The sequence below is a fragment of the Hordeum vulgare genome, chromosome 7H (genome assembly GCF_904849725.1).
Source record: "Hordeum vulgare subsp. vulgare chromosome 7H, MorexV3_pseudomolecules_assembly, whole genome shotgun sequence".
NCBI lineage: Eukaryota > Viridiplantae > Streptophyta > Magnoliopsida > Poales > Poaceae > Hordeum > Hordeum vulgare.
The window spans coordinates 509097093-509121200 of record NC_058524.1 but is presented as its reverse complement, the minus strand read 5'-3'; positions in this window follow the sequence as shown (position 1 = coordinate 509121200).

Sequence of the window (24108 nt, the reverse complement as noted above, 5' to 3'; positions counted from 1 at the left end):
CAACATCTTCATCAGCACCATCTCATCTCCAAACCCTAGTTCATCACTTGTAACCAATCTCCGTCTCGCGACTCCGATTGGTACTTGTAAGGTTGCTAGTAGTGTTGATTACTCCTTGTAGTTGATGCTAGTTGGATTACTTGGTGGAAGAGTTTATGTTCAGATCCTTGATGCTACTCATTACCTCTCTGGTCATGAATATGATTATGCTTTGTGAGTAGTTACTTTTGTTCTTGAGGAAATGGGATAAGTCATGCTAATAGTAGTCATGTGAATTTGGTATTCGTTCGGTAGTTTGATGTTTTGTATGTTGTTTTTCCTCTAGTGGTGTTATGTGAACGTCGACTACATAACACTTCACCATTATTTGGGCCTAGAGCAAGGCATTGGGAAGTAGTAAGTAGATGATGGGTTGCTAGAGTGAGAGAAGCTTAAACCCTACTTTATGCGTTGCTTCGTAAGGGGCTGATTTGGATCCACTAGTTTAATGCTATGGTTAGACTTTGTCTTAATTCTTCTTTCGTAGTTGCGGATGCTTGCGAGAGGGGTTAATCATAAGTGGGATGCTTGTCCAAGTAAGGGCAGTACCCAAGCGCCAGTCCACCCACATATCAAACTATCAAAGTAACGAACGCGAATCATATGAACATGATGAAAGCTAGCATGGCAGAAATTCCCGTGTGTCCTCGGGAGCGTTTTTCCTCCTATAAGACTTTGTCCAGGATTGTCCCTTGCTACAAAAGGGATTGGGTCAATTTGCTGCACCGTTGATACTTTTGTTACTTGTTGCTTGCTACGAATCATCTCACCACACAATCACTTGTTACCGATAATTTCAGTGCTTGCAGATATTTCCTTCTGAAAACCACTTGTCAGATCCTTCTGCTCCTCGTTGGGTTCGACACTCTTACTTATCTAAAGGACTACGATTGATCCCCTATACTTTTGGGTCATCAAGACTCTTTTCTGGCGCCATTACCGGGGAATGAAGCGCCTTTGGTAAGTGGAACTTGGTAAGGAAACATTCATATAGTGTGCTGAAATTTATTGTCACTTGTCACTATGGATACTAATCCTTTGAGGGGCTTGTTCGGGGTATCTTCACCTCGAACGGAAGCACAAAGAGTTTCTCCTCAACCTTCTGCACCTACTGAAAATATTTTCTTTGAATTTCCTCCGGGCATGCTTGAGAAACTGCTGGCTAATCCTTTTACAGGAGATGGAACATCAGATCCAGACTTGCATCTAATCTATGTAGATGAAGTTTGTGGTTTATTTAAGCTTGCAGGTTTGCCCGAGGATGAGGTCAAGAAGAAGGTCTTTCCTTTATCTTTGAAGGATAAGGCATTGACATGGTATAGGCTATGTGATGATACTGGTCATGGGACTACAATCGGTTGAAATTAGAATTTCATCAAAAGTTTTATCCTATGCATTTAGTACATCGTGATCGGAATTATATTTATAATTTTTGGCCTCGTGACAGAGAAAGCATCTCCCAAGCTTGGGGGAGGCTTAAATCAATGTTATATTCATGCCCCAATCATGAGCTCTTGAGAGAAATTATCATTCAGAACTTCTATGCTCGGCTTTCTCATGATGATCGCACCATGCTTGACACTTCTTGTACCGATTCTTTTATGAAGAGAGATATTGAGTTCAGATGGAATTTATTGGCGAGAATTAAACACAACTCCGTAGATTGGGAGCTTGAAGAAGGTAAGGAGTCAGGTATGAATTTCAAGTTTGATTGCGTTAAATCCTTTGTTGAAACAAATACTCTTTGTGACTTTAGCGCTAAGTATGGACTTGACTCTGAGATAGTAACTTCATTGTGTGAATCATTTGCTGCTCATATTGATCTCCCCAAAGAGAAGTGGTTTAAATATCATCCTCCCTTAGAAGTCAATGTAGTTAAACCCAACCCAGTTGAATAGAAAGTCATTGCCTATAATGATCCTGTTGTTCCAAGTGCTTACATTGAGAAACCACCTTTCCCTGTTAGGATAAAGGATCATTTTAAAGCTTCAACTGTGATACGTAGAGGCTATATTAGAACACCTACACCCCCTGAGCAAATTAGAGTTGAACCTAGCATTGCTATTATGAAAGATCTGCTATCCGACGATGTTGAGGGACATGATATTCACTTATGTGAAGATGCTGCTAGAATTGCTAAACCTCACGCTAGAGACAAACATAGGCCTGTTGTTGGCACGCCTGTTGTTTCTGTTAATATAGGAGATCATTGTTATCATGGTTTATGTGACATGGGTGCTAGTGTTAGTGCAATACCTCAATACTTATACGATGAAATTAAAGACGAGATTGCACCTGTTGAGATAGAACCCATTGATGTCACTATTCAGCTTGCCAATAGAGATACTATCTGCCCTGTGGGAATTGTTAGGGATGTTGAAGTCTTGTGTGGTAAAATGAAGTATCACCCTGATTTCCTCGTTCTTGCTACCCACAAGATAGCTTCCGTCCCATCATATTTGGTAGACCTTTTCTCAATACTGTCAGTGCTCATATTGATTGTGAGAAGCAAACTGTCACTGTTGGCTTTGAAGGTGTGTCACACGAGTTCAATTTCTCTAAGTTTGGTAGACAACCTCATGAAAAGGAGTTGCCTAGTAGGGATGAAACTATTGCCTAAGCTTCTATTGCCGTACCTCCTACTGATCCCTTAGAGCAATACTTGCTTGAGCATGAAAATGATATGCATATGGATGAAAGGGATGAGATAGATAGAGTTGTCTTATAACAATATCCTATCCTTAAGAATAACTTGCCTGTTGAACTGCTTGGGGATCCACCCCCACCAAAGGGTGATCCTATGTTCGAGCTTAAACAGTTGCGTGATACTCTTAAGTATGCTTATCTTGATGAAAAGGAGATATATCCTGTTATTATTAGTGCTAGCCTCTCAGAGCATGAAGAAAATAAGTTACTAAAAACTCTGAGGAAGCACCGTGCCGCTATTGGATATACTCTTGATGATCTTAAGGGCATTAGTCCCACTCTATGCCAGCACAAGATTAAAACTGATCCTGATTCCAAACCAGTTGCTGATCATCAACGGAGATTAAATCCTAAGATGAAAGAAGTAGTGAGAAAAGAAATACTAAAGCTCCTGGAAGCAGGTATTATCTATCCTGTTGCTCACAGTGATTGGGTGAGTCCAGTGCATTGCATCCCTAAGAAGGGAGGCATTACCGTTGTCCCTAATGATAAGGATGAATTGATCCCACACAAGATTATTACTGGCTATAGGATGGTGATCGATTTTAGGAAATTGAATAAGGCCACTAGGAAAGATCATTACCCTTTGCCTTTTATCGACCAAATGCTAGAAAGACTGTCTAAACACACACACTTTTCCTTTCTAGACGGTTATTCTGGTTTCTCCCAAATACCAGTTGCACAATCTGATCAGGAGAAAACCACTTTCACCTGCCCTTTCGGTACCTTTGCTTATAGACGTATGCCTTTTGGCTTATGTAATGCACCTGCCACCTTTCAAAGATGTATGATGGCTATATTCTCTGACTTTTGTGAAAATATTATTGAGGTTTTCATGGATGACTTCTTCGTTTACGGGGTCTTCCTTTGATGATTGCCTCAGCAACCTTGATCGAGTCTTGCAGAGATGTAAAGACATCAATCTTGTCTTGAATTGGGAGAAGTGCCACTTTATGATGAATGAAGGCATCGTCTTAGGACATAAAATTTCTGAAAGAGGTATGGAAGTCGATAAGGCTAAGGTTGATGCAATCGAGAAAATGCCATACCCCATAGATATCAAAGGTATAAGAAGTTTCCTTGGTCATGCTAGTTTCTATGGAAGGTTCATTAAAGACTTCTCTAAGATTTCTAGGCCTCTTACCAATCTCTTGCAAAAGGATATTCCTTTTGTCTTTGACGATGATTGTGAGGAAGCCTTCAAAATACTCAAGAGGGCTTTGATAACTCCATCTATTGTTCAACCACCTGATTGGAACTTGCCGTTTGAAATCATGTGCGATGCTAGCGATTATGCTGTTGGTGCTGTTCTATGCTAGTAAAACTCTAGATAGTGCCCAAAGAAACTATGCTACTACGGAGAAAGAATTTTTAGCAGTCGTGTTTGCATGTGAAAAGTTCAGGTCTTACATAGTTGATTCCAAAGTCACTATTCACACTGATCACGCTGCTATTAAGTACCTCATGGAGAAGAAGGACGCTAAACCTAGACTTATCATATGGGTTCTCTTGCTACAAGAATTTGATTTGCACGTTGTCGATAGAAAGGGTGCTGATAACCCCGTAGCAGATAACTTGTCTAGGTTGGAGAATGATACGTCTCCGTCGTATCTACTTTTCCGAACTCTTTTGCCCTTGTTTTGGACTAACCCGGACTAACGCTGTTTTCAGCAGAATTGTCATGGTGTTCTTTTTGTGCAGAAATAAAAGATCTTGGAATGACCAGAAAATTTACGGAGAATTTTTCTAGAATTAATGAAAAATACCTGCACAAAGATCCACCGGAGGGGGTGAACCAGTGGGCCACAAGCCCACTGGCCGTGGCCACCCCCCAGGCCGCACCATGAGGGCTTGTGGAGCCCACGAGGCTCCACCGCCTCCAAACTCAGCTCTATATATTCCGTTTCGCCCGGAAAAAAATCACGGAGAAGGATTCATCGCGTTTTACGATACGGAGGCGCCGCCACCTCCTGTTCTTCATCTCGAGGGCACGTCTGGAGTCCGTTCTGGGCTCTGGAGAGGGGAGATCGTCGCCATCGTCATCATCAACCTTCCTCCATTGCCAATTCCATGATGCTCTTCACCGTTCGTGAGTAATCTCATCGTAGGCTTGCTGGACGGTGATGAGTTGGATGAGATCTATCATGTAATCGAGTTTGTTTTGACGGGGATTGATCCCTAGTATCCACTATGTTCCGAGATTGATGTTGCTACTACTTTGCCATGCTTAATGCTTGTCACTAGGGCCCGAGTGCCATGATTTCAGATCTGAACTTATTATGTTGTCGCCAATATATGTGTGTTTTAGGTCCTATCTTGCAAGTTCTAGTCACCTACTATGTGTTATGACCCGGCAACCCCGGAGTGACAATAGCCGGAACCACTCTCGGAGATGAACATAGTATGAGGAGTTCATGTATTCACCAAGTGTTAATGCGTTGGTCTGGTTCTTTATTAAAAGGAGAACCTTAATATCCCGTAGTTTCCATTAGGATCCCGCTGCCACGGGAGGGATGGACAATAGATGTCATGCAAGTTCTTTTCCCTAAGCATGTATGACTACATACGGAATACATGCCTACATTAGATTGACGAACGGGAGCTAGTTACATATCTCTCCGTGTTATAGCTGTTACATGATGAATCACATCCAGCATACTCATCCATCACCGGTCCACTGCCTACGAGTCTTTTACTACTGGTCCTTGCTACATTACTTTGCTGCTACCGCTGTTACTTGCTGCTGTTGTTACTCTGCTGTTACTTGCTACTGCTGTCACTACTGCTGTTCCTTGCTACTGTCACTACTGCTGTTACTTGCTACTTTGATGTTACCTGCTGCAACACTTTACTGGCGCCATTGATACAACAAGTCAGGAATAGTCTGCCGTTAACAGATTCTTTTCTAGCACCGTTGCTATCATACCACTTTGCTACTGATACTTTGCTTGCAGACACTAATCTTTCAGGTGTGGTTGAACTGACAAGTCAGCTGCTAATGCTTGAGAATATTCTGTCTCTTCCCCTTGTGGCGAATCAATAAATTTGGGTTGAATACTCTACCCTCGAAAACTGCTGCGATCCCATACGCTTGTGGGTCATCAAGGCTATTTTCTGGCGCCGTTGCCGAGGAAGCACAGCTATATTCTTTGAGTCACTTGGGATTGACGTCTGCTGGTCACTATGAGGAACCCGAAAGATCCAAGAACTGAAATCTTGCCTTCCACTACGAGGACAGGCAAGGAACTGCCATCTAGCTCTGCACTTGATTCACCTTCAGTTATGAGTAAGTTTGCGACATCGCCTCCTGCTAGAAATCTTCATATGTCGCCTGTGCTTGATGATGCTACTTCTGCTGCCCATGATGCTATGCGTGATACTATGTGTGATACTATGCCTGATGATGCTATGCTTGATACTATGCCTGATGATGCTATGCTTGATACTACTGTGCCTGATGATGCTATGTCTGATATTGCTTTGCCACTAGGTGCATTCCTTGATGCACAAATTGCTAGAGTTGCTGCTAGATGTGATGATAGTTCTGAAACTGTTGATACTATTGAAGTAGAACCTGCTACTATGCTTGAATTGCCTGTTATGCCTGAACGCTATGTTATGGAGGGAGAGATAGCTGAGGACTTTCTTGCGTGTAAGGATAGCTATGATGTTGAGAAATTACTGCTCAAGTGGAAAGAAAAATCTCTGAACGCTAGGATGAAATACGACCCGAAGTTTGCTACTTCGCCTATCTTTGTGAGCGATAAGGATCTGGTCGAATATGATCCTTTTCACGGTTATGAGTCTGAAACGGTTGTAGCCCATCTTACCAAACTGCACGATATAGCCACCCTATTCACTAGTGAGGAAAAGATCCGCCACTACTATATCCTCAAGCTGTTTCCTTTCTCGCTAAAGGATGATGCTAAGACTTGGTTCACTTCTCTTGCTCCTGGTTGTGTGCGTAGCCCCCAGGATATGGTCTACTACTTCTCTGAGAAATATTTCCCTGCCCATAAGAAGCAAGCTGCCTTGCAGGAAATATACAACTTTGCTCAAGCTGAGGAAGAGAGTCTCCCACAAGCTTGGGGGAGGCTCATCCAGCTACTGAATGCTTTGCCTGGTCACCCTCTTGAGAAGAATGAAATACTTGATATCTTCTATAATGGACTTACCGATGCTTCCAAAGACCACCTAGATAGTTGTGCTGGTTGTGTTTTTAGGGAACGAACCGTAGAACAAGCTGAGATTGTACTGAATAACATCTTGTGAAATGAGAATGCTTGGACTATTCCCGAACCACCTCCTAAGCCAACTCCAAAGAAAAGAGGTATTATATTGCTCGGTCCTGAAGATATGCAAGAAGCCAAGAAATCTATGCGAGAGAAAGGCATTAAATCTGAAGATGTCAAAAATCTACCACCTATCAAAGAGATCCATGGTCTCGATAACCCAATACAGGTAGTAGAAGTAAATTCTGTGGCGTAGGTTAGATGAGAGTGATATTCCTTTTGATAAACCTGCTAGCCTATGCATGGATGAATTTGATAACTTTGTTGCCAAACAACAAAGTTTCAATGATTATGTTAGCAGACAATTGGAACGGAATGCTCGTATGCTTAGTCATTTAAGTGCTTGTGTGGACAGAAATGTCAATGATCTTAAGCTTCTGAGTAAACATGCCTCTATGGTTACTACTCAAGTAGAACATGTACTTAAAGCGCAGAATGACTTGCTAAGCGAGTTGAATGACAATTCTGTCAGAGTCGTTACTAGAGGCAGTAGAATTACTCAGGAACCTTTGTATCTTGAGGGTCATCCGAACAGAATTGAACAAGATTCTCAAGGAGTTAGCACTAGCAACCCTGTTGTTGCTACACCTGAGAGTCCAAATGATGCCTCTATTTCTAATGGTGAAACACAATCTGGTGATGAACATGAGCCTAATGATAATATCAACAGTGATATTCATGAAGATGCTCAACCTAGCAATGATAAGGATGTGGAGATTGAACCTGTTGATCTTGATAACCCACAACCTAAGAATAAGAGATACGATAAGAATGACTTCGCTGCTAGGAAGCATGGTAAAGAAAGGGAAGCATGGGTTCAGAAACCCATGCCCTTTCCTCCCAAACCATCCAAGAAAAAGGATGATGAGGATTTTGAGCGCTTCGTTGAAATGATCAGACCTGTCTTTCTGCAAATGCGTTTGACAGATATGCTCAAAATGTCTCCGTATGCTAAGTACATGAAGGATATTGTGACTAATAAGAGGAGGATACCTGAGGTTGAGATTTCCACCATGCTTTCTAATTATACCTTCAAGGGTAGAACTCCTAAGAAACTAGGTGATCCCGGTGTGCCCACTATACCTTGCTCCATTAAAGGTAACTACGTTAGAACTACTTTATGCGACCTTGGAGCTGGTGTGAGTGTTATGCCTCTCTCTCTTTATCGTAGAGTTGAACTGGATAAATTGACACCCACTGAAATCTCTCTGCAAATGGCCGACAAATCAACTGCTTTCCCTATCGGCATTTGCGAGGATGTGCCTGTTGTGGTTGCTAACGTCACTATCTTAACAGACTTTGTTATCTTGGATATTCCCGAGGACGATGCCATGGCTGTCATCCTCGGAAGACCCTTTTTAAACACTGTAGGGGCTGTTATAGATTGCAACAAAGCCAATGTCACTTTCCATGTCAACGGTAATTAGCATACGGTGCACTTTCCGAAGAAACAATATCGAGTACATTGCATCAATGCTATCAAAAAACTTCATCGATTCTTATTAGGAGCATTGAATGCCCTATTCCTCGTGTCAATATGAAGTATGATTTGCTTGTTGGGGAAATACATATCCCCACTGAGGTGACCTAGTTACTATTCAAGAATTCTTTGTTCTCTTTTTGCGATTCAAAAAAGTTTGTCAAAGAGACTTGATCAACCTCATTGATGGATTTCTTTCGATGACTATGATATGGATGAAACAAGGAGTCATGAACCTCTGTTCGAAGTTTTCACCTTCGGTTTCCTAGAAGAAAAATGATAGATTTAGTTTAGTTTTCCCTGTTTTCTGTTTTAGCATCCGGTAGAAAAGTACCCCGAAAATGAAAGTTCTCCGAACGTCCTGAAAATAAAGTATGATTTTTTCTGGAATTTTTGAAAAATTATGAGACGAAGAGTTTGTCTGGGGGCTGCACCAGTGGGCCACAAGCCCTGACGGCGCGGGCATCCCCCTGGCCACGCCACCCTGACTTGTGGGGCTTAGATGCACCCCCTCCACTCATTCTTGCTCTCATATGGTTCTCCTACCTCCAGAAAAAATCGTTTCACAGCTCAAACCCATGTTCTTGCTCCTCTTGCTGGGATTTCCGATCTCTTTGCTCAAATCACCATTCTCCGAATTGTTTTGGGGAAATTACTCCTTGGTAAGTGACTCCTCCATTGGTCCAATTAGTTTTTTCTCTAGTGCCTTACACTCCGCGTATTTTTGCTGCCTTGGAGACCATGTTCTTGAGCTTTGCATGCTGATTTTAGCTGGTCCCAAGTAGTTTTGATGCGTAATATGGCCTCTAGGCACTTGTGGGAGTAGTTGCTACGAGTTTAGTTGAGCCTTGTTCACCTTTCCTTAGAATCACTGAAAATTTCAGAAAAGGAAGATGTTCAGGAGAAACTTTCAAGGTGGTTCCTCAAGCAAGAGAGGTCCCTGTCTTGCGATTCAGGAGCCTGATCCTTACCAACCAAGGGACGCGCAGGTACAACCATGTGAATGGCCTTCTGATGAATTTATGATCAAGGCAGGTTTCAAAGATGAGTTTGATGCACTTGTTCGCAACGTCGGACTCGAAGAATTCATATCCGATAAATGTGAACAATATGTTGCTCTCACTGCCTCTTTTGTTCCTAGATTCAAATTTTCAGTTGGCCGTGACACATCGGTACTATTTGATCTCTATGACAAGTCGTATACCATGGATTTAGAGGATTTCAATAGAATTTGCAAGATACCTATTTGGGGTAGTCTCAGTGATCCTCCTAAATCTTCGGTTAGAGATTTTTGCTTTGGTAGTACTGTTGGAGAAACTAGAGACATTACGCAAGCTACCATGGGGAGTATTCATTTTCCTGCCTTGCATTATTTTTCCCTCTTCATAGGCAGATGCATTAATGGCAAGATTGAGCATTGCCACCTGTGCGCACCCGACCTTAGTATCCTTAAGAGCGTAGTGACGGGTGACAAAAGTTTCAACATGGGAGCTATTATAGCAAAGAGGCTGAATAAGAATGCTAATGAAGGGGATTTCTTTGGTGGGATCTATGCCACTCGCATAGCAAATTTTCTTGGAGTACCCATCCGCGAAGGAGATCCCCCACTCCATACATCTTTTCTTGGCCGCGTCGCTTTGACACGCTACCAGTTCCTTGAGAGGGATGATGAATCCCTTCTATACCGTTTGATATTTAACCGGCAGCGTGTTTTCCATATTACCCTTCCTGCTCCTGCCTTCTTTGACTTTCAGGTAAAACGGAGATATTACATAACCAGAGGAGAGACAGAGGAGTATGAGAGGGAGTCAAAGGCTGCTCGTCTCCGTGAGGCAGCTATTCAGGCAGTGGCTGCAGCGCTCCCGTATAACCCCCATTATGATTTTGGGTTTTGCCAGGACCATCCTTGGGAGTAGACCAACTTAGGCCAAAAGCCTAAGCTTGGGGGAGTACGTGTTCTCACCGACTTTACATTCTTGCTTATGCTTTCACTTTGTTAGCCGGTGTTCACACTTTGCCACAGTATCATCCATGCTAGTTTATTTTCTTTTTCCCGTTTTCTTTTTGTGTGTCTGTCTAGTTTGAAAAAAACCAAAAATATTTTCTTTTTCTTCTTTTGCTTGTTGGGAGCTTTCCCGTGTAAATAGTTTTCTTTTTCTTTGGGTCAAGGTAGAAGATATTGGTTACATGTTTAGTGGCTCTTGCATGCATACCTGTTTAGCTTTCAAAGAGCCATATTACTTTGTCTTCTCCTTTGTGTTTGCCTGCAGATTCCAGCTTTAGTCCAATGCACGAGCACGCTTATTATTGTTCACATCATACGGTCGTGCAAGTGAAAGGCAATAATGACGATATATGATTAAGTGACTGAGCCTGGAAAAGCTCGTATGAACTCGATCTATTTTGTTTTTGTAAATATGACTAGCTCATCATGCATGATTCAGCTTTGTTGTGAGAGAAACATGTTTGCAATGACAACTTAGATATCATAGTTGCTTATGCCATGCTTACTTAGCTAGGAGCTTATAATGGTTTGTCTTGGATGCCTACATGAATTTTGAGATGACTGTGTTGTAGTATGATAGGATGGTATCCTCCTCTGAATGTTTCAAGTGGCTTGACTTGGCGCATGTTCACTCATGTAGTTGAAACAAAATCAACATAGCCTCTATGATGTTCATGTTCATGGTGATTTATGTCCTACTCATGCTTGCACTCAATGTTAGTTAATCCCATTGCATTTTGATGACTTTTGTCGCTCTCTAGTTGGTCGCTTCCGAGTCGTTTGCTAGCCTTCACTTGTACTAAGCGGGAATACTGCATATGCATCGACCCCCATAAACCCAAAGTTGTTCCATCTGAGTCCACCATACCTACCTATATGCGGTATCTACCTGCCATTCCAAGTAAATTTGCATGTGCCACTCTCTAAACCTTCAAGAAATAATCTGGTTTGCATGCCCGAACCGCTCATGTGGTGACAGGGGGCTATCAGTATCTTCCATGCTAGGCGTGTTATCCTCGATATGTGTTTATTCACTATCATTCACGTGAAAGGGGCCGGTAATTGGAATTCCCAGTTCCATGCTCAAATCGAAAAGATAATTGCAAACGAAACTCCCCCAGGATTGATGTTGGTATGGACGGTACCCGAGGATTCGGCTAGCCGTGGAGTGTGATTGATTGGTGGTGGGGGAGTCAAAACTTTACTTTTATGTTTGGGAACCGCCTATAGCATGTGTAGCGTGGAAGATGTTGAGAACTCTTAGTCATTGCATTGACAATGAAAGCATGCCACCCAAAATTATCATCTCTATTTTTAAAGCTTGAGCTCTGGCACCTCTACAAATCAATGCTTTCCTCTGCGAAGGGCATGTCTATTTATGTTCCTGTCGAGTCATCCTCCTCTTATAAATGCACCAATTAGAGAGCACCTCTGTTGTTTTTATGCTTTGCTTTTAACTGTGTTGAGTATGACTATGACTGGATCTTCTTTTCCATGAGTTACAATGTTTAGTCAGCCCTTGGTCTTTGAAGGTGCTCTGCATTTATGTTTTGCGGTCTCAGAAAGAGCTAGTGAGATACCATCTGTTTGCACTGCTTCATGATTGTTTTGATTGAAGTGTTGACATTTGAGGCTTATTATTATTTGCTCGCTAGTTGATTATGCCATTGATATGAGTTTACCATGAGACCTAGATGTCATTTGCTTATGTGGTTTGCTTGTGATCTTGCTGAAATTCTGGTTGTGAGTTAGACATAGTTGCAACAACAAGATCAAACAAAGTTCGTCAAAGTTTTTCTTTTGTCTCTTTCAGTTTGTCAACTGAATTGCTTGAGGACAAGCAAGCCTTTTAGCTTGGGGGAGTTGACACGTCTCCGTCGTATCTACTTTTCCGAACTCTTTTGCCCTTGTTTTGGACTCTAATTTGCATTATTTGAATGGAACTAAACCGGACTAACGCTGTTTTCAACACAATTGCCATGGTGTTGTTTTTGTGCAGAAATAAAAGTTCTCGGAATGACCTGAAAATTTACGGAGAACTTTTCTGGAATTAATGAAAAGAACCTGCGCAAAGATCCACCGGAGGGGGTGAACCAGTGGGCTACAAGCCCACTGGCCGCGATCACCCCCAGGCCGCACCGTGAGGGCTTGTGGAACCCACGAGGCTCCACCACCTCCAAACTCAGCTCTATATATTCCGTTTCGCCCGGAAAAAATCAGGGAGAAGGATTCATCGCGTTTTACGATACGGAGGCGCCGCCACCTCTTGTTCTTCATCTGGAGGGCAGATCCGAAGTCCGTTCTGGGCTCCGGAGAGGTGAGATCGTCGCCATCGTCATCATCAACCTTCCTCCATCGCCAATTCCATGATGCTCTTCACCGTTTGTGAGTAATCTCATCGTAGGCTTGCTGGACGGTGATGAGTTGGATGAGATCTATCATGTAATCGAGTTAGTTTTGACGGGGATTGATCCCTAGTATCCACTATGTTCTGAGATTGATGTTGCTACTACTTTGCAATGCTTAATGCTTGTCACTAGGGCCCGAGTGCCATGATTTCACATCTGAACCTGTTATGTTGTTGCCAATATATGTGTGTTTTAGATCCTATCTTGCAAGTTATAGTCACCTACTATGTGTTATGACCCGACAACCCCGGAGTGACAATAGCCAGAACCACTCCCGGAGATGACCATATTATGAGGAGTTCATGTATTCACCAAGTGTTAATGCGTTGGTCCGGTTCTTTATTAAAAGTAGAACCTTAATATCCCGTAGTTTCCATTAGGACCCCGCTGCCACGGGAGGGATGGACAATAGATGTCATGCATGTTCTTTTCCCTAAGCACGTATGACTACATACGGAATACATGCCTACATTAGATTGACGAACGGGAGCTAGTTACATATCTCTCCGTGTTATAGCTGTTACATGATGAATCACATCCAGCATACTCATCCATCACCGATCCACTGCCTACGATTCTTTTACTACTGGTCCTTGCTACGTTACTTTGCTGCTACTGCTGTCGCTACTGTTGTTACTTGCTGCTACTGTTACTCTGCTATTACTTGCTACTACTATCACTACCGCTGTTCCTTGCTACTATCACTACTGCTGTTACTTGCTACTTTGCTGTTACCTGCTGCAACACTTTACTGGCGCCATTGATACAACAAGTCAGGAATAATCTGCCGTCAATAGATTCTTTTCTGGCAATGTTGCTATCATACCACTTTGCTACTGATACTTTGCTTGCAGACACTAATCTTTCAGGTGTGGTTGAACTGACAACTCAGCTGCTAATACTTGAGAATATTCTTTCGCTTCCCCTTGTGGCGAATCAATAAATTTGGGTTGAATACTCTACCCTCGAAAACTGCTGCGATCCCATACGCTTGTGGGTCATGAGAGAACGTTCTTGATGACCCACAACCTATTGATGATAGCTTTCCCGATGAGCAATTGACTGTCATCAATGCTTGACGTAGTGCACCGTGGTATGCTGATTATGCAAACTATATCGTTGCCAAATATATACCACCTAGTTTCACATACCAGCAAAAGAAGAAATTCTTCTTTGACTTGAGACATTACTTTTGGGATGATCCTCACCTTTATAAGGAAGGACTGGATGGTGTTATTAGACGTTGTGTACCTGAACATGAATAGGGACAGATCCTACAGAAGTGTCATTTCGAGGCCTACGGAGGACACCACGCGGGAGATAGAACTGCACACAAGGTATTGCAATCAGGTTTCTATTGGCCCACTCTCTTCAAGGATGCCCGCAAGTTTGTCTTGTCTTGTAACGAATGTCAAAGAGTAGGTAATATCGGTAAACGTCAGGAAATACCTATGCACTATTCACTTGTCATTGAACCATTTGATGTTTGGGGCTTTGATTATATGGGACCTTTTCCAAAATCCAACGGGTATACTCATATCCTAGTTGTTGTTGATTACGTCACTAAGTGGGTAGAAGCTATCCCCACTAGTAGTGCTGATCACAATACTTCTATCAGGATGCTTAAAGAAGTTATCTTCCCTAGATTTGGAGTTTCTAGATATCTAATGACCGATGGTGGTTCACATTTCATTCATGGTGCTTTCCATAAAACGCTTGCTAAGTACAATGTCAACCATAGAATTGCGTCTCCCTATCACCCTCAATCCAGTGGTCAAGTAGAGCTAAGCAATAGAGAGATTAAACTAATTCTGCAAAAGACTATCAACAGGTCTAGAAAGAATTGATCTAAGAAGCTCGATGATGCACTGTGGGCTTATAGAACTGCCTATAAGAATCCCATTGGCATGTCCCCGTACAAAATGGTGTACGGTAAAGCATGTCATTTACCTCTTGAGCTAGAGCATAAAGCTTATTGGGCAATCAAAGAGCTCAACTTTGATTTCAAACTTGCTGGTGAGAAGAGGTTATTTGACATTAGCTCGCTTGATGAATGGAGAACTCAGGCATATGAGAATGCCAAGTTGTTCAAAGAGAAGGTTAAGAGGTGGCATGATAAGAGGATACAAAAGCGTGAGTTCAATGTAGGTGATTATGTCTTGCTATATAACTCTCGTTTAAGATTCTTTGCACGCAAGCTTCTCTCTAAATGGGAAGGTCCCTATGTTGTTGAGGAAGTATATCGTTCCGGTGCTATCAAGATCAACAACACGGAAGGTAATTGTCCGAGAGTTGTAAATGGTCAGAGAATCAAGCATTATATCTCAGGTACTCCCATAAATGTTGAAAGCAATATTATCAATACCATAACTCCGGAAGAATACCTAAGGGATATTTATCAGCCTGTTTCAGACTCCGAAAACGAAGAGGTATGTGATTCGGTAAGAAAGCAGAGTCCAAAACTTTTCCAGTAGGATTTTTTCTCCGTTTTGGAATATTTTAAAAATACAAAAATTGGAAGTAGTTCGGAAAGTGCGCGAGGAGGCGATAAGCCTGCCAGGCGCGGGCCCACCCCCTGGCCGCGCCTGGGGGCTTGTGGCCACCTCATGTGCCTCCCGGACTTCGTTTTCGTGCGGAGTACTCCTTTTGGTGTGAAAAAAATCAATATATATTCTCCCGAAAGGTCTGACCCTTGTATCACGCAAATTTCCTCTGTTTTCGTTTTGAGCCTGTTTTCTGCCACAGATCTAGGGCAAGATGTCTTCTCAAGATTTAGAGGGGGAGAGCTATGTAGCAGATTACCTTGCTAACCCCAAGGTCTATGGGGACTTGGATCCTTATGGCTGGACCACTAATGAGGAAGAAGATTTTGATCCCAAGGGGAAGGAACAAACAAGTTACGATGAGGAGGAGGCTCCTCTACCTCAACCTGGGCACATTCATGTGGAGTTCAAGAAGTCGAGCCTCCATGACTCAAGGAAGAAGCCTAAGACTTTGTTTATCGCTTCTCGTTTCTTGCAGGAGAGTAAGCATGACTTATGCCAAAGGGTGTTGAGGCTTGAAGAGGAAAATGATGATCTGAGGGAGCAGAATTTTATGCTCAAGTGGAAATTAAACAAGCTCAAGACCTGTGCAACAACTCCACCACCATCACCTCCAAAGGAAGACAACTGAGCATGGGTATGGGCAATCCCCTTGGCTTTTGCCAAGCTTGGGGGAGTTGCCCGGTATGGTATCGCCATCACATCTTTTGCCTTTACCTTTACCTTTGTTTTAGTTTTCCTTTTTCAATTTTCTCTTTCTATAGTAGAATAAAAGTCTTAGTGTTTAGTCTTGAGTTTTGCTTTGAGTCACCCCCGATGTCTTCGAGCTCATGAGGCATATAATAAAGAGTGTCTTAGTTGAAGGGCTTTGCCTCTTGCCATGATCAATAGATAGAAAAGAACAAAAGCATGAAAGATCATGTAATGATCTTTTGGGAAGTGATGGCTTCACATATAAAAAGAATGATGATTGAGACTTGTTGAGGGTAGACAAACGTAGACCTTGGTCATCGTTGCAATTAATAGGAAGTGATAAAGAAGGAGAGGTTCACATATAAATATATCATCTCTGACACCATCTATGATTGTGAACACTCACTAAACTATTACATGCCTAGAAGTAGATGTTGGACAAGGAAGACGACATAATGAATTGTGTTTGCTTGGTTCTGAACACGGTTATATGATTAGAGATCCCTTAGCATGTGACGATTGCTTCCACCTCTTAGTAGCCAAAACTCCCGCACCAAGTAGAGATACTACTTGTGCATCCATAAACCTTCAACCCAGTTTTGCCATGAGAGTCCACCATACCTACCTATGGATTGAATAAGATCCCTCAAGTAAGTTGTCATCGGTGCAATCAATAAAAATTGCTCCCTAATATGTATGATCTATTAGTGTGTGGAAAATAAGCTTTGTACGAACGTGTGACGAGGAAGACATAAAAGCAAGAGATTGCATAATAAAGTTCTTTATCACATGACGCAATATAAAGTAACGTTCCTCCGCACTAAGAGGACACACATCCAAACCTCAAAAGCGCATGACAACATCTGCTTCCCTCTGCGAAGTGCCTATCTTGTACCTTTATTTTTTGCCCTTGAAAGAGTCATGGTGATCTTCACCAATTCCTTGTTTCGCCTTTATCTTGGCTAACGTCATATGCTAGGGAAAGATCTATATTCATATGTCAATTTGGAGGTAAGTATTCATGAATTATTATTGTTGACATTACCCTTGAGGTAAGCAGTTGGGAGGCAAACCTATAAGCCCCTATCTTTTTCTGTGTCCAGCTGAAACTTTGATCTCATGAGTACCACGTGAGTTGTAGCAATTGTAGAGAACGAAAGGATGATTGAGTATGTGGATTTGCTTTACAAGCTCTTATTTGACTCTTTCTGATGTTGTGATAAATTGCAATTGCTTCCATGACTAAAGGCTATCGGTTGTTACTTCTCGGTAAGGTTCTTGATCCATGCTTTACTTTATGAAGGAATTATTACTTTAGCATCACAGATTATATGTTGGTATTGCTGTTCTGACCATGATCATGATGCATGCATGTTCGTATTCTGTTTTGTCGACACCTCTCTCCCTAAACATGTGGACATATTTATTGAGGTCGACTTTCGCTTGAGGACAAGCGAGGTCTAAGCTTGGGGGAGTTGATACGTCCATTTTGCATCATGCTTTTATGTTTATATTTATCGCTTCTTGGGTTGTTATTTCACTTCACGGTACAATACTTATGCCTTTTCTCTCTTATTTTACAAGGTTTACATGAAGAGGGAGAATGCCGGCAGCTGGAATTCTGGCCTGAAATTGGAGCAAGTTTGAGATACCTATTCTGCTCAACTCCAAACGCCGTAAAAATCAACGAAGATTTTTTTTCGGATTTATAAAAAATACTGGGCTGAAGAAGCGCCAGAGGGGCGCCAGTAGGTGGCCACAAGCCTGCTAGGCGCGACCACCCCCCTGGCCCTGCCTAGGGGGCTTGTGGGCAGCATGCTGGCCCACTGGCCCCCCTCTTCTGCTATATGAAGGGTTTCATCCGAAAAAAAACAAGGAGGAGCTTTTTCGTGGATTCGCCGCCGCCACGAGGCGGAACTTGAGCAAAACCAATCTAGAGCTCCGGCAGGACGATCCTGCCGGGGAAACTCCCTCCTGGAAGAGGATATCGTTGCCATCGTCATCACCAACAGTCCTCTCATCGGAGGGGACTCATCACCATCAACATCTTCAGCAACACCATCTCATCTCCAAACCCTAGTTCATCACTTGTAACCAATCTCCGTCTCGCGACTCCGATTGGTACTTGTAAGGTTGCTAGTAGTGTTGATTACTCCTTGTAGTTGATGCTAGTTGGATTACTTGGTGGAAGAGTTTATGTTCAGATCATTGATGCTACTCATTACCTCTCTGGTCATGAATATGATTATGCTTTGTGAGTAGTTAATTTTGTTCCTGAGGACATGGGATAAGTCATGCTAATAGTAGTCATGTGAATTTGGTATTCGTTCGGTAATTTGATGTGTTGTATGTTGTTTTTCCTCTAGTGGTGTTATGTGAACGTCGACTACATAACACTTCACCATTATTTGGGCCTAGAGGAAGGCATTGGGAAGTAGTAAGTAGATGATGGGTTGCTAGAGTGACAGAAGCTTAAACCCTAGTTTATGCGTTGCTTCGTAAGCGGCTGATTTGGATCCACTAGTTTAATGCTATGGTTAGACTTTGTCTTAATTCTTCTTTCGTAGTTGCGGATGCTTGCGAGAGGGGTTAATCATAAGTGGGATGCTTATCCAAGTAAGGGCAGTACCCAAGCGCCGGTCCACCCACATATCAAACTATCAAAGTAACGAACGCGAATCATATGAACATGATGAAAGCTAGCATGACAGAAATTCCCGTGTGTCCTCGGGAGCGTTTTTCCTCCTATAAGACATTGCCCAGGCTTGTCCCTTGCTACAAAAGGGATTGGGCCACTTTCCTGCACCATTGCTACTTTTGTTACTTGTTGCTTGCTACGAATCATCTCACCACACAATCACTTGTTACCGATAATTTCAGTGCTTGCAGATATTTCCTTGCTGAAAACCACTTGTGAGATCCTTCTGCTCCTTGTTGGGTTCGACACTCTTACTTATCGAAAGGACTACGATTGATCCCCTATACTTGTGGGTCATCAATGACTCTCCTAAGGAGAAGCTTGACATCGTGTACATATGCCTACACTTAACATGATATCGGGTCAAGATACACAAAGTGAAATGATCGATATGGTTGACTAGAAGGGGGGGGTGAATAGGCAACTACCAATTTTAGTTTTTCTTAACAAATTAGGGTTAGCTACAAAAGGTTCGCTAGATGAACAACTAGGTGAGCAACCTATATGATGCTAACAACAACAACAACTAGTGCAAGCAAGGAATACAACACAACAGTAGCAAGCACAAAGTAAAGGTAAGAGATAACCACAAGTGGAACCAGTGGAGACAAGGATGTGTTACCGAAGTTCCTTCCCTTTGAAGGGAAGTACGTCTTCATTGGAGCGGTGTGGATGCACAATGCTCCCCAAGAAGCCACTAAGGCCACCATAATCTACTCACGCCCTCACACAATGCGAGATGCAGCGATTCCTCTAGCGGTGCCCTTGAAGGCGGCGTCCAGACCTTTAGAAATAAGGTTGGGGCAATCTCCACAACATGCTTGGAGGCTCCCAACAAGACCACAGAGCTTGACCACAATGGAATGTAGCTCCGGGGTGACCTCAACCATCTAGGGTGCTCAAACACCCAAGGGTAACAAGATCCACAAGGGATTAGTGGGGGGAATCAAATTTCTCTTGGTGGAAGTGTAGATCGGGGCCTTCTCAACCAATCCCTAGAACATCAACAAGTTTGATTAGCTAGGGAGAGAGATCGGGCGAAAATGAGCTTTGGAGCAACAATGGGGTTTAGGAAGGGAAGAGGTGGTTTTCTTGGGGAAGAAGACCCCCTTTATATAGTGGGGGGAAAGAATCCAACTGTTACCCCCACTTTCAGCCCAAGCATAGCGGTACTACCGCTGCCCCGGTGCGGTACTACCGCACCCACGATAGTGGTAGATGGAGGAACTACTACATGGGGCAACGAGCGGTAGAACCGCCAAAGCGGTACTAACGTACGCCCTTATAGCACTACCGCACGGTAGTATCCAACTGCCACAGGAGGTACACAGAAGTAAAAAAATACTTCTGTGTCTACCTCCACTGAGGCTACGGCTATGCAAAAATCCTGCACGATAGTACCAAACATGGTTTGGCGGTACTACCGCCTGAGGGCGGTAGTAAAAAACTATGACCGCACTTACTACCATAGGTGCTCGTATTAGAAGCTGGTGACAGCAGTACTATCGCTGCTAGGTGCGGTACTACCGCCGGCACCTGCGGTACTACCACTGAAAACAAGCTCCTTGTGGCTTTCACTTTGCACACACAAGGGGAAACGGACTGGAGCTCCATTGAAGCGAAGGAAAGGTGGTGCAAAAGAACAGATGTGAATGTGCTAATTCCGCCCTAACCTTTTCAAAGCGGAGCCCCTCTTAATAGTACGACTTTCCTACAACTCAAATCCACCGAAAAGAAACATAGAAATCGACCATCTTCGATAGACTCCGAGAGGCACCGAATCGTCTTGTGCCTAGACAAGAATTATCTGAAATGCTCAATGCACATGATTAGTCCGCACAAGCATTGTCACCAATCACCAAAACCACTTAGGGAGAAATATGCCCTAACAGTCTCCCCCTTTTTGGTGGATTGATGACAATACATGATTTGCACAAAAGGATATAAAAATAACATAAGCAAACCCAAAATATACAAAATATAGACATGCTCCCCCTAGATGTGTGCATACTAGAGAAATGCTATGGACTGCAAAGCACTCAACCTAGGAACAACACTCCCCCTAAATTTTATAGACGAGGCATTCCTTGCAACAAACTGATTAACACTAAGCATGGAAGCAAGGCTTAGCATGTGAGCATGAAGATAAGGGCACATAATAAATAGACTCACAAGCTACTAACATACTGGAAAATAATGAGACAACAATGAGAGAAGAGTGATATCATATGTCTCACACCATATGATAGAATAAGTCTCCTGGTCTCACACACAAGAAAAAAACAACCAAAGCAACGGCGAAGGTTCAACGAAAAGGGAGACAAGGAAAACAAAAAAAACTCGCAAATCCTACACTCCCCCGCTTTGGCATCGAGACACCAAAAAGGCAGATAGAACACCTAAGACATAGGTGGTAGTTCCTACCGCAGAGATATCAATCATCAAATTCCTCATCGGACCCATCCCACTTAAAGTTATTCTTCTCCATCCAAGCAGCTTCAAGAGTGATGTTCTTCTCAGACCCACATGAGATGTTCTCGCCAAACTTCCTCAGAATCAACTTGTCACGCAGACGACTCTCCTTCCGAGCAACATGGGTCAGATATTGCCCCTTAGCGTGCATGCAAAATAGAGTATTCATCCTGTCCTTGAGCTTCTTGGCCCAAGATGGCTCAGCAGAGGAAGGCTCATACGTCTCGTGACTGCCCTCATCACCAGCCTCACCCCCATCAAAATCCACATTGGCAGCAGTAGGCGTAGTGGTACTGTTAGCCCACTTGTCCTTCTGACGCAGCCGAATGGGCTCACGGCAGATCCAGTCGGGAGCCTGAAAAACCACATGTGGAAAGGTCACCGACCACCTCTCCCGGATCAAGTAGAACAAGTAAGGTCCATACATGGGGACCTTACGGTGAAACATAGCCGACTGAATCTCATTCCACATGACATGGGACACATCAAGCGGTCCAGGAACGTGAACCCGCCTTTTTTCACACATGAGGATCATATCCACCAGATAGGAATGCACCTTGTCCTTGTTGCCCATATGAGGAAAGAGAGTGTTGCGAAAGATACTATGCATGACACAAGAAACGAGTTCAACACATGAGATTGTTCGCCAGTTGGAGACACCTTCTCAATAAGGTATGGCAACAACTTTTCCTTGGGGGCAACATTTGGGTTCTCGTGCGGGCGCAAACCAACTGGCTTCTCCAGCCCCTCATCGTGAATGTGCAAAAGATCCATGAAATCCTTCCAGGTGGCAGACAACCTCTCACCATTGGTCATCCAAGTCATTGTTCGCTCCTCATTAGTGTGGAAGTGGACGGAGGCAAAGAACTGAGACACAATCTCAGGATCATAGCCAAGCCGAAAAGAGATGATCTCCTCAATGCAAAGCTACTCCACCATGTGCAGAGGTTCACCAACGCATGCTAGGTCCTTCCTGAGATGATCCATGTCAATCCACTGAACCGATACATAGATATTCTTCTTTGCCTTGATCACATCTAGAAACATGAGAGCATGTTGCTTGGTCCAAAATAGTTCAAAACCCTTGAAATGAGCCCTAGGGTTGACATAGGGGTTGAGCTTTCGGCAAATCTGAAACTCTGCTTGCGGTATCCCCTCCAAACAGAAAATGGGCTCCTTGTTCTTGTTTGCGGCCTTCTTGAAGTTGCACTTCAGAGCATTGGATCCCTCAGGTGCCTGTTGAGTGCGAAGGCACTTGGAACTTGTATCCCGAGAAGGATTTGAGCACCTGGAGCCGGAACCGGAGCCACCACCTATGACACATAATGCGAACACAAGAGAAAATCGAAAGAAGTCAATGCAAAGACCAAAGCAGACCAGAAAACCACATAGAAATGAGAATTAGCATGACAAAACAGGGTAATTTAGGGTCAAGCATTAGTATCATAGGCCAAGCGGTAGTAAAATTTTACTACTGCACCCACTGCAACAGTACTGCTCCAAGAGGAGCGGTAGTACCGCACGGGGCGAAAACCGCAAGATGTGACAACCAAAACTCAGATCGGTACGACCGTAGATCAAAACTACATTCTTGTAACCTACTAAATAGAATTTCTACCACACAAGCACTCTCCATCCATCCACTCATGCAAAGGTTTTAGCCACAAATCGATGAAACCAACTTATATGCCCCCAAACCTAGATCCCACAAAATAGGAGCAAAGAGAGAAGAACGAGGGGCAATACCAGGTTCCATGGCATGATGGAGAGGAGGGAAACGATCCCACCAAATGGAATGGGAGGAGAGTGGACAGAGAAGGAGATCCGGTGAGGTACTCTAGCGCCGTTCATCGAGAGGAGAGAGAGACACGAGAGCAGGGGATGAATGGGTATGAGGGAGTAGGAACTCCCCCTGCCCGTCCATAACCCCTCGTGGTGCCGATGGTGCGGTAGTACCGCATGTAATCACGGTAGTACCACCTGGCCAGTGGTAGTAAAAATTTACTACCGCTCGCTGGGCGGTAGTACTGCTCGTCCAGCGAGAGAAAAAAAATACTGCCGCGCTGGAGGCGGTAGTACCGTGTCGGTGTTGCTACTGCACGAGTGCAGTAGTAACACCTCTCCAGCGGTAGTACCATGTAGATCCACGGTAGTACCGCTCAGTCAATAAAAGGTAGGTTCGGGCCATTGCAAGGAAAAGCGAAGAAAGACAACAAAGTTCAAGCGAAAGGGACACACACTAGAGAGCACAAACAAAGCAAATCAAACACGAACAACAAACACCGAAAGGAATGCTCTTATGAAGAGAGGGCGGTGGCCGGAGCCACCTATATTTGAGATAATTGGTATGACATCGTGAAGAATTATCCTTGGGTGTGATATGTCTCCAACATATCTATAATTTTTGCTTGTTCCATGCTGTTACATTATCATTCTTGGATGTTTTTCAATCATTTTACTACAACTTCATATTATTTTTTAGGACTAACCTATTAATGGTTGTAAAATTGCATAAGTTCTTGTTTCACAATTTGATTTGTAAGAACTAATTAGAAATTGTCGAAAAAAACGCAAAAGGAGCCTTGTTGGGGGAGGACTCTGACTTTCCTGAATTCTGTCCACAAATAGTTTTTAGAGATCGTCAGTTTGACACCCGAAGACGGCATCAAATGGAAATCTCTAAAACTAGGAAAGTGTGAGGAATTTTATGGCAATGATTCTGGACTACTAATTCGTCTAAAACGGAGTTCTTATGCGATCTGGAGAACCGTT